This window comes from Bradysia coprophila, unplaced genomic scaffold (genome assembly GCF_014529535.1).
Source record: "Bradysia coprophila strain Holo2 unplaced genomic scaffold, BU_Bcop_v1 contig_350, whole genome shotgun sequence".
NCBI lineage: Eukaryota > Metazoa > Arthropoda > Insecta > Diptera > Sciaridae > Bradysia > Bradysia coprophila.
The window spans coordinates 11,530,174-11,542,860 of record NW_023503608.1 but is presented as its reverse complement, the minus strand read 5'-3'; the positions used below and the strand labels follow the sequence as shown (position 1 = coordinate 11,542,860).

Sequence of the window (12,687 nt, the reverse complement as noted above, 5' to 3'; positions counted from 1 at the left end):
TTGCAATGCTCAATTCTTGATTCTTTGTATAGATGAAAAATCTATAAATGAAAACCAGAAATTTCATGTTTTCGTTTTTTAATATGTTAAATACTTTACACGTTGCTTTCCATTGGATAAATGGTTCGAACAGTCTTATCAAAGCTTACAAAAAAAAATTTGATGAGTTGTGAGCTGTACCAATTTGATTATCATTAAGTTCAAAATGAGGTATTGTTGCAGAGATGATATCTTTACGTAGGAGTTGCTATTTTGTCATAGTTATGATACAACCGAAAAACCCAAATAGCTCCCATGATACTTTGGCCTTTTAAAAGTGATTGAACTTACTACGCAAAATCTGCAAAATATTTTCTAGTGCATCTGGAGTTTTTTTGCACAGTTTGTGTGTAGCAACGGCTAAATGACATCATTTGACTGGGTAAAAAGTAGAACAGAAACTTATTGGCTGCTTTTTTGGTTAAAACTTTTTTTTTTGTCAAACATTCAGTTCAATCAAAAGTTAATGTTTCTCTGAAGATAATAACATTCATCAACCGATGCATGTATTGTATGCCAATTCTCATGATTGATATAAAGGTATACTGTTCTTAATTATGAATTTATAATTAATCGGTTATGCCCAATCATTACATCCGTTCTTATTCAAGTACATAATCTGCTTACGTACAAAGTCATGAGTTGTTTTTTTAATCAAAATGAATACCAAATCAAATTGCAACGATAATGACCAATTTGATCAATATGAGTACTGAGAACGAGCTTTATTCATGACAAATAGTCAACCTTTTGTTTAAAACATAATATTACCAATAAAACATTAGAGCCAAAGAAGGAGTGGTTGCTGGTAGCTCTAAATTAGTACTAATAAAGTATAGCATAGCTTTGAACATCAATTTATAGTAAATGTAAGTACAATGTACATTTTACATGCATGTGCTGTGCAGAGTGCATATACTTCTAAGGTATGGTGGTATCGTTTCCAATAGAATTGGCCATTATTGTAAAATTATTTTAAGATTAGCGTATTTACTCAGTTATTTTTACGAGTAACCAAAAGCTTCTACATTTGGTGTTTGTGCACTTATAATTATGCTGATAATTAACTTTAAATTTACCTGCGGCTGAACAGTGTCCATTGGAATGACACTGTACACTGTACAATATGAGAAATACAATTTATTTGCTTACTGGTTTGCTAGTTAATGCCTTTTCTTCATTGTGACCAGATGGACAATGGTCCGAACCGATTGAAAGAGGTCGAACATGGAAAATCGGAACGTTTTTGCTATTCACCTTTAACACATAGGGGATAATGCTCTAGCAGGCACTTTAGGCACACCGCAATGTGCTAAGGGGGTCAAGGAATACCTCCAAAGAAATTTCTAAAAGTCAGAAGTCAAATTTTTTATTTTTAGAAATTTATTTGGAGGTATTCCCCGACTTTTATAGCACTTTCCGGTGTGCCTAAAGTTGACAAGTCACAGTAACCGGCAACGTGTTAAATGTGAACATAGCGCTAAACTGGCGCTAGTTTACGACTAGTTCAAGTCACCAATGACATAATTGAGTATAGACAAGACCCCTCACGAAATATGAAGAACATTCGTATATGAAAAACGGAACGGATTTCTTCCCTAAACGAATTACATCAAAGCATCTGCAACCAAGCAATAGCAACTGATTGTTCAAGACAGGTTTGCATATACAATATGCAACCATGGTGTCACTTTAACGATGTATTTTGGACACACATGCGCTAGATGACGACATTTTTTTGATTTGTTTAAGTCTAACACTTTATTTCCAAAATTTCTGAGTATAATCGTAAGTTATGTTTAAACAATGTTACTTGAATCGTGTTTGAATTATTCGTACTTTTAAAATTGTTAAATTTTTTTTTTTTAAATTTTCATGTAAATGTATAAAAGAGCTTCGATTGCCTGTTTAGGAGAATATTCTCAATTCATTACTCATCTTTCCCTCTATGAAAATATTACTATTCGTAAAGTCCGCAAGGCTCTATAGTACTGTACTATTAGTACATTACTGTCTTGCTGGGACATTTTTTGTTGAGGGGTATGGACGTGGTGAGGTTTTATTTTGAGCCGAAATACACGTCTCAACAAAAAATTTCCCAGCAAGAAAATACGGTACTCTGTTGTCTTGTGACCGGAAAATGCGAAATACCGGTTTTGAGCAAGACAGTAAGAACGCATTTTCTGGCCGCAACACAACAGACTATTACATTTTTCAGGATATAAGTAATGAACCATTACTAATGGTGTTATCAGTACTCATCTCGTTGTACGTTGATAGATCGCTTCAGCATGTAAAAAACAATATATTTTTACTTAACAATTGTTGTTTTGACTAGTCGGCCCTTGCCTTTGGCTTGGGCTATAAACCTCCAACTAGTCAAAACAACATATATCCAAGGAAGTACTTAATCTAATATTACCTTGACAATTTATAAACATAATACCGATTTTGACAAACTAACCGTCAAAAATGGTCCTTTAAAATGTTCTTCACATTTACGCTTTAATTTGATTGAGAAGGCGCACTTGCAGTGTAAAGAGGTGTTTTCTAAGTTAGTAAAAGGTTACCCAATAAGGCAATTCTTCTTCTTGAAAGCTATTTTTAATCGACGTAAATCATTATTCTAAGCAAAAAATTGTTCTACGGAATGCTTCTAAATCATAAAATTTCGAAACTGCCTATCCAATCGCTTTCAGTTTAAACTGTTTCAAGATATTCTATTACTGAAAATGTTGTTAAATTGTTCTAGCTTACGTCAGACAATTTTTTTCATATCGCCGTTACGAACAGCCTCAGTCAAGTTTCTGGGTGGGTCTCAAATGAGTGTCGTATTTTGGAAACAAGATTATTTTGTAAAAAAATCGGTGCACTGACTTATTTTACCAATACAAAGCTTCAACGGAAACTACGATATTCTATGGAAATAATTTCAATTCTTGCTTAACCCTTAATGGATGGCGTCTACACTAGTGCTAGAAATAGATTTTCTTTCCATCACCCACCCATTATACATGGTTTCATTTTCGAGGTCACCTAATTTGTCCAAGCATACAGTATACTTGTTTGATATCAGAAATATTTCCTTAAAATAAACGGTCGTTACAAATGTTTATAATCTCACATTTTTTCAAAAGTTTTCGTTTATAACGCAACAACATACCAAACGACTCATTTACTGGTATTAGATATCACTTGTCTGATGCATAACCACTTAAAACATAAGATTGTGGGTAAAATACATTGTTGTTCTAGATTACACAGTGTGCATTTGAGATATTCTTCATACGAATATGCTCGCATACCACCGCTTAAGGGCGAATGAACACGAACGCCCCTCTTGCTGAGTCATCACATTTCAACCCCAAAGTAAGTAGTAGCCAAAGTTGTCACCAACATATACGAAACTCGGTCCTGTAACAGGAAAATTAGTTTGGGATCATTGAGATGCAGCAACCAGAAAAGAAACACTAATTTTCCTTTTACAAAAATTTTATATTCCGTTAAATATAATTGCCGGATCATCGAGTTCACATATCATCAAACTTATCATCCGTATAAATGTGAAGTGATCTCGACCTACCTAAGAAGGTAAATTCTTTAAAATGCACTGGATTTAATAGTGTAGCTCATTAACTAATTGAAGGAGAATAAATAGCATTATCTAATCTATAGAGAGCGAAAAATGTTCGGAACAGATACCGTACAATCTCGTGACAAGTATAACATTAAAAGTTTCAGACCGTACATCAGCCAGCTGATTATGTTTTAATGTGATATAATAGTGAAGCTGATTGGAACCGAATTTTGAACAGAACATTCGACATCTGAAAAAGTTATGTTCATTTCGCATCATTCGCCGAATTTTTCTTCTTTACTTTCTATCTTACTTTTTGCTGGTACAATGTCCATCATAAAAATTGTATCCATGACTCACTACTATACAAAATACTTTAGGGCGTTACAAGTTTCATAGATAGAGTAAAAGTCGCTATCTTTTTCTTTATAACATCGATAGAGCATAATACCATTCAAAATCTTACATTTTCCTCGTTGTCATAGGCGATACATATACGAATTTTCGTTCAAAAAAGAAAAGAAACGAAATATCCATTTAACTGTCGCATATCCTAATGGTTGTACACAGTCTTAAAGTCTACTTGCCAAGCAATATCATATTATAACATTACTTCATAAAACTAAACGTAATGTCACAACACAACCATAAGCCCATTCGGTCACTTCGTTTTGTGAAGGTCGGATGAAATAATAATTCTCCTATAAATTCTCTTGAACTCGCAAAACAGCCGAAAGATGGAACCATGTCCAATCTGTCGAACGTTTTATGCCGGTGAACCGTGACGAGAATGTTCGGTTCCAAGTCAACTGAAAAAATGTTCGGATCATTATTTTCGAATATAATATTACGTTTATGTTGCATCGGTATCAAAATTATATTTTCAAAATGTATCCTACACCTGTTTATATCAAACAAAGTCCACCATGAGCTCAATTTCCTAAAAAAACAGTCATATACTCTACATATGTAGCATAAGTGACATTAAACATTAGGAAAAATTATGTGAAAAATTTTCACAAATACTCTCTCAACCAACGTAAACCGTCATTTGTGAAATACCTAAAGACCGAGTCGTCGCAGTATGAAAAACCCGACGACATTGAGAAAATTTCAACGTTTTCATTTTGGTTTTTCATATTAGATTTTCCCTGACATAGACGTTTTCTTGAGCGGCAGAATTCTATTTTAATTTTCATGTGCACGAATGTTCACAGTAAAATGTAGGAGAGGATGAAAACGTATAAAACTGTATGTGATTTTTGACTGAGAAAAAGCACCAGAAATTATTCGATGTTACGAAGATGTTTTCACACACAACCAAAGGGATCGTCGTTAAAGAAAAAAAAAATTACGGGACGGGTTTGTCGATTCGGGTTTTCAGTGTTGTGTGCTCTGCAGATGGAAGCAAAAGAGCTGCTTTCAAGGCGTGCGGAACTACCGATATATAATAGAAAATTAATTCTATTTCCTTTGTAACCCATTTTCAACCACTTACACAAATGGTCGTAACTGTCAGTTTTTTGTGTTATTTCGTTTAATTGAAACTTTCATTTTGAATTTTCATCATTTTACACAGTTGATTGGTATTTTAAATCGCAAAGTGTACGAGAATATATATAATTCTGTTATTGTTGTTGTTGTTATTATTATCGGTGCTGAGCTAAGAGTGAATTTAATTGAAAAAAAAAGAAACTGAAAAATTTTTAGACGAAAAAATATCGTGAAAACAATTGCTGCTATGTGATTTATTCAAGAAGACCCTCGTGAGACCATCAATATTTCTGATAAAAAAAACTGAACCAGATATAGCCTTCATTTTGACGTTTTCTTACAAAAAGAAAGTTTATGGAACGAAACGAAAGATGTGAAGAAATAGACTAATCGATACCCCAATTCAATACGAGTTCAACAATAGAACGAATATTATAGTTCGAGAAGAGAGCAACTTTGTACAGCAGAAAATAATTAAAATATAAGGAGAAAAAAAAACTTTTCAAAAAATGAATTGGAAAAGTGTTTTTATGGACGGAAAAATGGTGAAACTAACCAGATGATGTAGAGAACATAATTAATTTCGTTTTTTGTTTGTCGTGTTGGTTTGGTTGGATTTTCAGTGTGTGGTGAAGGTGTATAAAAACGTCAGGAAAAGTAAATTTTTTTTTTCTCTTCTTCTAAATTGACAATTAACTACCAATTTTGACGTCTTTTGCTTTTACATAATGATTAAAATCCATTAAAGTGAAATTTTACTTCTTGTTTTGCATTGACGTAATCATAATAAATTTTTTTTGAACTGAAGCTTCTTTCTAGTTGCGGTGCCATTACCAACTACGTATGTGCTTTTATTGTTATTGGACTGACATAATGAATTTTGCTTTGAATATCCACTTTATCGATCGTATGGTTATGTGATTTCTGAAATTATTGACTTCCAACACTTTTAACGTTGTATGTGACCATATGAAAATTTGTTTGGTTGACTTTTATGTTTTTTTGGGGGTATGACGATTGTCAGGGCAAAGATTTCTTTTGTGACTATGTATCACACTTACAACACATTTTCTGATTGAAATTAAAACAACTGGAAAATCTGGTTAACTTCCTTCAACCAACCGCCCCATTTTTTATGTAAATTGTTTTATCGATGATTGCGACAATCGGACGACGGTTTAGTTATTTGTAATGGACCAACAAAAGCTTCAAATTAATGCTAAACAAAACCTCATGTCAGTTGTATTTATTAAAATCGATAAATTATGTAAGCAAGAATCGTCAAAATTGATTTTTCTTAAACGCAAAACACAAATCCACTAATCATAATTTAATATCCAAATCGAATTCGTAAATTAAATTATCCTCATGCAACGAAACCCAGAGCAAATCGATAGCTATATATACAAATTAAAATATTAAACAAAATTCATAAAGGAACAGTAAAAAAAAATTGTTTTGTTAAATAAAAAAATTGTGTTATTCGATTAAGGATTCAAAAAGACAGGTAAGCCATACTATTCAACAAAAACAAACTTTGTTTAAACTTTTTTGCTTTATTTTTCTTAAATCAAATTCGATTGCATAACAAATGAAATATGTATAACTAACCACATAGAAATGAAATTTATTTTTAAAACAAACACTCAAATTGTTCAAGTGCATGTGTAATATGTTTCGATTTCGAACAATCTTTCAACACAAAATTTTCATAACAAAATATCCTGAATGAGTTTTTCTGATAAAGAAAACTTGTAACGGAATTTTAAGAGACGTTTTGGTATTAATTAGGCTTTGTAAATTGTTGCAGCTGTTAACACACACACACATATATACACATTCATATTGGAAAGGTCTACAATATTGCCAACATAAAGTTGAATGATTTTCCAACCCTTTCTCTATTGAATGAAATATTTCTTTTTTTCCGTTTTTCTCGCCTCGAAACTTTATATTGCCCTTCTATTCCTAGTCAATTGTTGTCGATAATGTTTGCCTTTTCCACCAGAATGGATAATCAAAATCATTTTATTATTGTTATTGTTTGCCTTCGTTTTTCATTAATTATAAAAATGAGTTCATGAATGACGTCATGACCTATAGAAAAATGCACCGGCGCGGCGTCAGATTTTCTTCTGTTGGATGTATATATAAATAGATATTACATAGATAACATAGCCATTTTATACACGTCAATGTATATTTATGCTAAGTAATATTTACTTACAAACGCTTCTGAAAACTGAAAACATTATTTAAATTTATTAATTTGTTCAGTTGGCAGTTGTAGACTTTTTCTCATTTTACTATTTTTACGAACGAATTTTCGTGTTTAATATTTATATTATTTGACAATATTGCACATGCAGGTGCTGTAAGCACTTTCCGTATAGTGTCTGTATATATAAAAAGAAGTTATGAATTATACAGTAAAGATCTTATCATTTACATTTAGGTACCTCTTTTACATGGGGTGAATTATCCAAATAAAGTTTCTCGGGGATATTACAAAATTATAGTGTAATTAATGAATATGTTACCGATGTTTTCGTAACCAAAACAAATAAATAATTAGTATGCAATACCAATTACCTATTCGGTTGATTCTAGTGGTTATTTTAATTTTGTTTTGACAATGTTGTTTATTTTTGATTCAGCTGTGATAGTGCCAATCAATATTATTGAATATGACGAAGAAATCCACGAAATGATGGTCTAGCCTATCGCTTTATTAAGCGATTTTGATGACTTTATGTAACATTACTTTCAGTCCGCACGTGTATATATGAGTCTCATCGTGTTGTATAGGTTCCCTCGAAATTCATAATTATTTAGATCAGAGAGGGAAAGGAATTCTCTGTGGTTTTTATTAATCGAATGTGATCTTTCCGTGATCGTAATACATCGATTGATTAAGCTTAATGGCACTGCCCTTAACAACTTTCTAGTTTATAATATAAACACCAAATATTATGAAGGACCTTGAATTGATTGACTACTAGATAGTGATAGACCAATAGATTTTACGTTGATGGCTTGTCGATGCAAAAAATTAATAAAAAACCAAAAATTGCTTCAAAAAAATCCAAATTTTACCTAACGTTTTGAAATTTTTGGTGAATTTTGGAAAATAAATCACAAAAATTACCAAAAACAGGCAACACGTTTCGTTCGCCCTTGGTTGAGTTTTAAGATTTTTCTCTGGTTTTCGACCCCTTACATGAAATTGTTTTGAGTATCTGTTTTGGACGATTGATTTTAGGCACTTTCGCATGTAGCCCGAACTCGCGAAATTGCCTAAAAATAATCGTCCAAAACAGATACACAAATAACTATTTTGTGCTTGAAGACTGACGGATTTCGACATTCTACGATCGAAAAGTTCAATTTTTCTGTACTTCTCAGAGAGAGGCTCGGAGAGAGCCGAAGGCGAGGTCTGGAATCGAATACGCTAAAAAAGACTTTTAGTCCGTGGTACGAATAGTATTTTCGCACTTTTCGGGTCCTAGGTATGAAAAGTACTTTCACGGACGCTCTCTCCGGCCGAAAATGGATTTTCATATATATTTTTCGGCCGCGATCAAGTGTGTATGCTCTGTTGTTGAAATGGCTGTCGAGTGATTTCTATGTTAATGGTGTTGTGGTTTCGTCTCATTTCAGTTTTTAAGCACAAAAATCGTCGTTTGTGACTCGTGATGAAAGCTGAATTTTTCATCACTCGTAACAAAATGTACTATTTTTCAACAATTTTGATAAAGTACGCATTATAATGTTCTGTTAATGTTGATTTACTGACCAAGCGAAACAACAATTTTAAAAAAATAATCTGATTTCAAACTTATATCATAAATCTTAAGTGGCTAGTTTTGTGCCTTAGAAAGTAGAAAATAATTGTTTTTCATACAAACTTCTACAGCACAATAAGTAAGTGATTTGGAAATACAGTTGACGAGTCTATAAAAAAAGACGGAAATGAAGCAATTTCCACTCATACACTTCCCTAAAAGAAACACATGGTTTTAGATTTTTGATGGCAAACCACTGATAATTCGAAGAAATATTTGGTTTAGTCGGTTCTCGTATTAGATAGACTTATTGCGGCATATGCCTACAGGGGCTACTATTAGCTAAACATTTTCTCATACTTTCCTAAATTTTTCCACATTTTACCGAATTTTCACAAAATTATTTCTTGGGAAAATTAAGGAAAATACGAAAAAAATCTAGGAAAATATGCCAAAATTTAGGAAAATGATTTTCCAAAAATAGCCTCTGTTATCAGTCAGGTTGATTTTGACGAGGCAGAGGGAAACCCTCAAGGCTAAAAGTCATCCCTCCATATATATTACAGTGTTACACTAATAGATGAATTATAGCTTCAAAATGGGTCGACATTGAATCTCTAATTTATTGCCATACAATCCTTTCAACATAGACGAGAATACCGATGACATTCTAACGGCTCTAGATATGAACTCTGAAATTAAAAAAAAAATTCTCGAAATAATTTTATCGTTCATATACTTTCTTAGTTCCCAGTTAATTTTTATGTTTTGAATAAAAAAAAGAAACTTTAATTGAAGAAAAATTCACCGAGTACCGGTAAGACGAGCACATCGTTGGGATATATATGTTATGTTGTTTGGATAACGTAATGTGTTTGATTTTCTAATTTTATGTAGTTTTTTTCCCGATTCTGTGTATATATATGTGTTGATATGAAAGTTTTATTAATTATTTATTTACATTCAAAGCGAGTTGTTATACGGAATCGTTGTTCTTGATCATGCCATCATAAATCTTCGTATACCAAACCAACATCGTTGTAACATAAACAAATATATGTTCTATTAATAAAATTAATTCAAAATGGTTCATAAAATAATTAATTCATAATTAAATTGCAACACGGTCTTCGATATACAAATAGTCAAATGTCATTGATAATGAAAGAGTCGAGTAACAATAATAACAACGATTCTCCACTGTTGTTTTTTGTGTGCGTCTGAATACGATCTCCTTTGATACACATTCATAAAAAACAATATTTTATAATATTGAACCGCTTATTGGCACTGATTGATGTATATGCGATGCGCCATGGTAACATGGGGCAGGCAATACTATAATAACTGCGGTATAGTGTAAAAAAAACTGTTTTCATATATGTTACGGTGGATTTTCTTTTTTAAATAATTTATTTTGTCTACGCGCTGTCTGACCGTGACGATTTTTATTTTTAAATTTAAAATGAGTTATAATCTAAGATATGACATAATTTATTATTCGATTTGCGTCACTGTGTAATTTAAGGTAGAATTATCTTACGTTCACTCATATGTTCATTATTATATACTGTTCGATACGAACAAAATTTCTGACCGACTGAAAGCACTGAAAACGTCAAAATGTTTCATTGTTTCTAAAAATCTAGCTCAATTTAATAAATTTATTTTTAGGCAAAAGAAAAGTATAGTTACAGTTTTATCGTCCGATGTGTGAAAACCGAACAAAACTGACTTCGTTTGGTGTTTATTGGTTTTCCTTATAGCATACGTACGTTCATAGTACTGTTATATGTATGTTCCTGTAATATGTTATGCTTAACGCAGATGGATTAAATTGTCTTATGTAAACGGAATATTTCTGTGCAGTTAGAAGTAGTACAGTCCACAACATCTCAAAAGTCTCATATCTTATGATTTCCACGTTTTCAATGAATTCCACACATTCCACACAGCTCACACTCTGTATCAGTATGATCCGCTGTGGTTGCCATGGTTGTATATTATTAGGAGGTTGCGCCAACAGCCTTTTTTCGTGGTGACAATAAATCAAAAAAAAAAAATGGTCGCTGGTGTGTTTCAAGTAAGTAGAATTCTTCGTTGTGACATTAACGCAAAAAAGAAGTGACAGCTGCGAGGAATTCACCTAAATACAAATAATACCACAGTTGCGGTCATTTCTTTTTCTCGTTTACTGTGACAGTGAATCGCGCAACCATCTAATTAAAAATCTAAGTCGGTGCAGTAATTTATTTGGTTTCATTAGACGTCACACGACAATCCTATCAGTTTATTCCGAGGCCATATGATTGTCGAATTTCATCCATAGAGATACAACCTCATCTATGGATGAAATCGTGCTCGTTCGGCCAGTGAAAATTCGTGTTTACAGTTATTTGGAACAAAGTTATTTTGTCATTATGAATTTTCAAAGAAAGCAGAACGAAATGAAATTGTGTTGTTTCAGAAATTGACAAAACTTATGGATGGTGCAAATGAAATCTTTTAATGACTGTCACTATGAAAATGTTGTGAAATTTTTTGTCAGATAAAATAAAGATGCATTTATTTAAACTTGTCTTCCAACAAGAATTTGGCAAACGGATCTACCCTCACCTTTCAATGGACATGTCTTGGTACATGATGTTTTTTTCATTGTGCAACTGTCAGTCAGTTGTGTTGTGATTCTAATGTAGTTTTGCATTTTCTAATTGATTTCTTTAAATTTAATTTTAATGTTTGTGTACAATTTGTGAGTTCAAATTTAATTTAATTCGCGTGAACGTCGTCGAAAATTCAGCTTGAAGACATAAGTGTAAATGTGTATGCAGAAAATGCGTAAGCCAAGACGTTGCATTATTGTTTACAAAAACATCAACAATCAATATCTTGGTCGTCTTTTCGCATGTAAATAAAACGACCACTTTTTGTCTTCAAATTGTAAACTATGCAAGCCAAAGAACATTATTTTCATTTTCTGTAGCAAGGTGTTCACTTTTGAATTAATTTTCATAAATTATTCTGTGAAAGAAATGATTTCCAGATTTCGCTTGTTCCTCGACAAAAATATTTTTCGGAATTATGTTTGAAATAGACACCGTTTCAATCTCCACCAATAAAACACAAGACTTAACAAATCAAAAATTTGGCATAAACGCTAGCCCGGCTGGAACTACCACCTGAAGTAGTTTTTGATTGCATAAATGCACCATTGTGGACTGCATTGGGTTCGGATCTAAAAGATATTGCAGACGTGCTGGTAAAAATCACGGAGTGGAGACGGATTGTTGATATGGGGATCGGTGTCAGGCGCTGTGTTCTAGATTCTGCCCTGCGAATATTACGACTGCTTGAAACTTCGATCAACCATGCTGCTTATGTGAATGCAGTAAATGGTGACAAAAAGACAGCTCTGGATATAGTTATCAAAAATCTAAAACTGAACATATGGATCAGAGAGGTCTAAATATCCTACATTTAGCGATCATTGAAGACGACCTGAAAAATGTTTAATTCCTGCTGTCGATTCAAGCGGATATGAACTCGTTTATGAACGATGTCAATCAAGCGTCCCTGCTACAATTAAATGTTACATCTAATAACACAATGTCTCTGCGAAACACAAAGCTGGTGGTAAAGTGAAAAACCTTTGTCCAAATCTTTTCTCCATAGAGCCACCGAGCGACAACTGACCGTCGTTTCGGAGCCCATTACAATACAAGTTTCTTTCCACATCGCTATAGAAAATGAAAATAATGTTCTTCGGCTTGTACAATTTGTTTACAATTTGAA

At 32.7% G+C, this 12,687-nt stretch overlaps 2 protein-coding genes across 9 annotated transcripts in view; one reads left to right on the top strand and one right to left on the bottom strand.

The window, feature by feature from the left end:
* The window catches only part of LOC119081003 (plasma membrane calcium-transporting ATPase 3), a 57,115-nt gene that overhangs the window by 759 nt on the left and 43,669 nt on the right, over nucleotides 1–12,687 (top strand). The gene's annotated exons all lie outside the window — the stretch shown is intronic.
* LOC119081033 (allatostatins MIP) overlaps nucleotides 1–12,687 on the bottom strand; it is a 50,091-nt gene that overhangs the window by 22,243 nt on the left and 15,161 nt on the right. The gene's annotated exons all lie outside the window — the stretch shown is intronic.